This window comes from Anser brachyrhynchus, assembly GCF_964034855.1.
Source record: "Anser brachyrhynchus genome assembly, chromosome: 2".
Taxonomy (NCBI): Eukaryota; Metazoa; Chordata; class Aves; order Anseriformes; family Anatidae; genus Anser; species Anser brachyrhynchus.
Genome location: NC_137695.1, coordinates 8,936,306 through 8,941,393, shown reverse-complemented (window position 1 = coordinate 8,941,393; position 5,088 = coordinate 8,936,306). Strand labels below are relative to the sequence as shown.

Below are 5,088 nucleotides of genomic sequence, written 5' to 3'. Positions count from 1 at the left end.
CTGATCAGCTGGTGCTCCACAGATGATGAGCTACACATTTATGTCAGAAAGCTGCCTGTTTATTTGGTTCCCAGTTAAATTACCTTGCATTTTGTACCAATGAGTTTTCCCTCTCTCCTCTTACCTCAGTCCTCAGGATCATGTGCTGCTTCAGCTGTTATCTCATTCCACCTCCATATTGACACCGCCTCTAAATTTTGTCACTAGCAGATTTTGTCAGGCATTTTCTGTGCCCAAGTAATTAATAAAAAGATTGGTCTCGAGACTGATTGTTGAGGAAATCTATTAGTAATTCCCCTCCAGCTTGATCCTCACCTTTGCAACAGTATGTTTTCCTCTCCCCTTCAGCCAGCAGCACACCCACTTTGCAGTCAATCTAGCTTCCACCCTCCCCATCTGAGCTAATCTCCCAGATGGTATTTAATCAAATGCTTTCTCCAAGCCAGCATGGATGAGCTCTACTGCACTCTCTGCATCCATAAAGCCAATTATGTTCCTGATCTTACTTTGATAAGTCCATGCTGCTTGTTATATCATTTACTGCCATTATACTTTTCTTCCACGTCTGTTCTGAAATCTTACCTGTTCTTAAGGTCAGACATAAGAGACTGTCATTTTACTCCTTTCCTTTCTTCTCTCCCTTTTAAATTTGCAATTCTCCCATTACATGATGCTGTTCCTGGCTAGATAGTAGATTAGCTTAAAATATTTGTTGCTGCCCAGGTGTCCCACATGGGACTCAGGAAGGGCAGTAGGTCCTTCCAGCTTCTGGATGTGAAATTACTCAAGGTTAGGGTCAGCATGACTCTACCATGCTCCTGTTCTTGTTTCCATCCTCCTCCTTCTGGTCCTTGAGCTGTATCAGTACTACTTTACTGACAAGGGGGCTGGAGGCAAGAGTTTGTTTTGCAGTTTTGCTTCCAAGCCTCTCATTACCTCTCATGACTGCTAAGTTTTGCTTTAACTACTACAGCTCTGGATTTCAAAGATACAGATTCACTGGCAACTCCTTTATGTCAGTCTTTGCTATCTTGCTGCTCATTTTCATTACAGTTTTTGAGGCGTTTGGAGCTCTTCTCTGTGGGCATTTCTCCTGGCTGGAGGGAGAGATTGTTATTACTCCTTTCATATGAGGCAAGGACAGCCTAAGCCTTCCATATCCAAGTCCTTTCAGGTACTCTTTCCACCTCTAACATACATTGATGATATGTTCTTGAAATAAAGAAATTCAGTTGTAATCTTCTCTTGGTTTATCCTTCTATTTAATTTTATTGACGTTTATTTAGAGGTGTCCAACATGTTGAAGTTTCTATCTTACCAATACCAGCTGTATTCTTCCTTCTCTTCTCCATTACAATGCTCTCCCCTACTTTCCTTCTGCATTTGAGGGACCTTCTGACTCTGCTGTGATGGCCTCAGGTAAGACAAACCAAATGTCATGAGAAATGACACTTCTAGAGGACAAAATCTTTCTTGTGATGTCTTATCTTTTCTATCTAGTGCCTTCTAAGGATAACTGAAACTAGGTCAGTCTAGGTTTTCTAATAGACTTATTTTAATTTTTATACTTTCACCTTGGGAGAGCATAAAATCCAACCATAAAAAGTTATTTGTCAAAGTCTAACACTGGAAATCAAGGCTGAAAAAAACCTTATATGTCTGCAATAAATTTAAGGATACTCCTATGTTTCTGTGACCCTTCCTTGGAGGAAAGCAGGAGGAAAAGAGTTGTTTATGCTTTACATTTTTTTAGCTCCCTTCTCTTTTTAAGATGCTGAATTTTCTGAATATTGTTCTGAATATGTGGTACCCCTTTGATAAGGGGGTAGATTCAGATAGGTTTAAAATGATCAGCTGGATCCCATTGCCCACGCAAGCATCATGTTTTGGTAATTAGCAATGGCTATCCAAAGCTGCCACCAGTTTTTCCTTAATTACTCCTTAATCCAAATCTAATGCAGGATCATTCCTTTGGTGTCATTTTCTGTTGCAGAGGGGGTTACAGAGACAGCAGATTACACTGATGTGGAGGCTGTTTGTCCAGAAATATAGTATTTTTTTTCCATTAATACTGCAAGATGAGGTGGGATTCGGGTCCCTAATTAGGGCACCTAATTAGGTGCCTATGTGCTGGCACTTTGTGAGAACCATGGCTAAACACCCATCATAGTCAGTGGAGACTGAGCCAGAAAACCCTTGAAAGCTATTCACCTTGTGCTATGGTGAGCTTCCAGGTAGGATTCAGGTCCCTAACGGAGATAGGGTTTTGGGGGGTGCCCTAAAACACACTGCCAGGCCTCCAGAGAGCAGTGAGTCCCTTTCAGGTCCTGTGCCACATCCATCTGCACAATCCAGACCTTGCAGAAGCCTGAAATGGCACCAGCTGCTTGAGTTTAGGCAGCTGAAATCCTTCTGTGCATTTGTTCAGCTGTATATCCCTGAAAACTTCCAGATGTGAAGATCCACAGTTTGCATTAGGGGTGGACCAGCAGCTGGTTGCAGCCGGGGCTAAAGGCGACGTTTCTGGTGGCACATATTGATTTTGATGTGCTTTGGCTGAAATGCAGGTGAGGAAGCAGCAGCAGAAGCAGCAGTGCTACCCCCAGGTGTCCTGCAGCTCTCAGGGCTTCCAGCTCACAGTTGCAGGCGATGCTGGCAGGAGAACAAATGGGTATAAAATGACCACAAATGCATTTAACCTGGAAATGAATAGGAAGCTTCTAATAATCGCAGCCGTAATGTTCCCACAACATTCCCGCAGGACCAGTGCCAAATACATTTGAGGTAATTAGTTTATTAAAATGATCGGAAAATAAGGTTGCTATGATACTGGGGGCAGGAGCTTCACGATGTGGGAAGCCTCTGCAACGTCTCTGCAAAGTGGGATACACAGGCTTTCTAGGCTCTGTGTTTTACAGGGCAGTCAAAATTGTCCCCCCTTTGTTTCAGAATGGCAAAAATGGTTTGGCATTCCTTGGTTTCTTTTTTTTTTTTTTGGTGAAATTAATTTTTTTCAGTCATTTCTCCTTGGATAGAAATTTTGAAAACTTACGTGCTTTATGAATCAAACAAAAAACAAATTTAACAGAAGTGACAGCAGTTCTATGGAACAGAAATTCTAACATTTAATTCATTTTAGCTGTAACCACAAATTAAGAAAGATTGTGGTATTGCAGTTCTTTCTCTGCGTTGAGTGTAACTTGCTGACAAAGCAGTACTTTGACTTGTTCCTGTGTATCTAATTGATACTTCTCTGCTCTAGTGATTAAAACATACTGCTATATATTAAAAATGTATAAATTAGGGTCGGTTTCTTTTTTTTGCTCACAGAACTTGTGAATCTTCTATGGTGCCTCAGCAAGCCTGGAGAAGAACTTGCTTGAAATGGATGCAGTGAAAAGGACTTTTTGAAGGATGTCATTTGCAAGGGTTTATCGAAGTTTTCTTTGATTTTACTGCCTGAAAGTACATCTCATTCAGACGAGAATGAAATTAAACCTGAAAAAAAATGGAATTTTGTGTTGAACTGATTCTGGGAAACTAAGAATTTTATTGCTAATAAAAAATAAAGATATAAATAGCAAATGCTTCAGTTGTCTTTGCTAAGGTTGTTCTTAAATGGATTTAACTACAGATTTAAATCTTCTTTTCACAAATTAACAATTAGTTTTCAAAATTAACAATAAATCATTTCCAAGCCCTAGGAGAGGAGGCCTACCAGCATGGCAAAGCCCACCGAAGAATGAGGTATGGAAGGAGCACTCAGACAAGGCTACTGCAGAAAAACTAAATTAAATTTTTCATCCATGTTCATCTTCAAGCATCTTGGAGAGCTTCTTTACAGAGGTCTCGTCAGGGTCTGCATCCCAACCTGAAGTGCTGGTTAGAAGAGTTAATGGAAGAAATGTGCAAAATGAGCAGTGACAAACACTCAGGACCAGCTGAAAGCCAACTAGGACCTCGGGGGGATGCCAAGGAGGAAGGAGGTGAATAGTCACTAACAGAGTAGTCTCCCCCTTAAATATATCTCATTATCAGAAAACTGAGAGCTGGTTAATTTAATACTATTGTTACAAAGTTTGCTGCGGAAGGCAATGCAACAGCAAGTTTAAATCTGTATGGTGAAGCCGAATAAAAATCAGCTTCTGTTAATCCCATGCCGGACGTGCCCTGAAGGGCAAGTACGTCACCTGCGTGTCTCCTTCGGTGCCACCCGCAGTGCCCAGCCTTGCTTCCAGGCACAAAATGCTCAGGTCTCTCAATGCTCTGCAGTATCAGGGGCTCTGGGAAGCCGCCGTCTGCTGCCCCTCTGCTCCGTGCTGTGACAGCATCCGCCCTGGCACCATCCTTCATCCTGCTGTCCTTCACCTCGCTTTCCATGTCGGATGCCAGGGAAACACCGAGCCAGAAGAAGGTCACTCAGTTTTGGGGGCTGCAGCTAGCAGAAATATGTCTTCAAAATGTATTTTAATTGGTAAGGATAAATAAGCGGTTGGGTGTGTGACCAGCATAAATATTTCCAAGTGGGTATTTTGGGGACATAAAAATTTAGTATTATACGGAGATCATTTAGAAAAATGCTGATTAGCTTCAGAGTATTAGTGAAGCAGAAAATTGGCTTGGAACATGATTGTTAGCAGCTACCTTGAGAGCTTTATCCATTTATATCACTATTTTCTTTACAAATGAGCCGAGGGATTAGCTTGCACTGACGGACTAAGGACATGTCAAGTTCCATTCAAGAAGAAGCAGAGGAGTTTTTTGGTGTTTTAAAAATGGTTTTCCTTGTTAACTTGGCTGTTCCTAATGCACAGCTTTGTGGAACTGCATATATCTGGCTGCTCCCCACAACTATTTTCCCTGTCAGGAAAACATCATTTTTGTTTTACTGGGATTTTGCATTTAACCATTGGGATCTGCAGGAAGGGCTTGTGCAAGTCACTCCATTCCCACCACAGATGGTCTGACAGGTCCTTTTTCACACCGTGTCCAGACACACAACTCCAAGCACAACTTCTGCCACGTAGCAGCTGCGTGCCCTGTGCACAGTGAGGTACAACTGCATGAGAGGGGTGCGTGGGGATCCTG

At 42.0% G+C, this 5,088-nt stretch overlaps 1 long non-coding RNA gene across 1 annotated transcript; it reads left to right on the top strand.

The window, feature by feature from the left end:
• Positions 1-437: 437 nt before the first annotated feature.
• On the top strand, positions 438-3,686 carry LOC308188976. Its single transcript, XR_013945917.1, has 5 exons — positions 438-593; positions 1,054-1,174; positions 1,287-1,419; positions 2,568-2,784; positions 3,331-3,686. It is a non-coding gene; the product is annotated as an uncharacterized lncRNA (long non-coding RNA).
• The last annotated feature ends 1,402 nt before the right edge of the window (positions 3,687-5,088 follow it).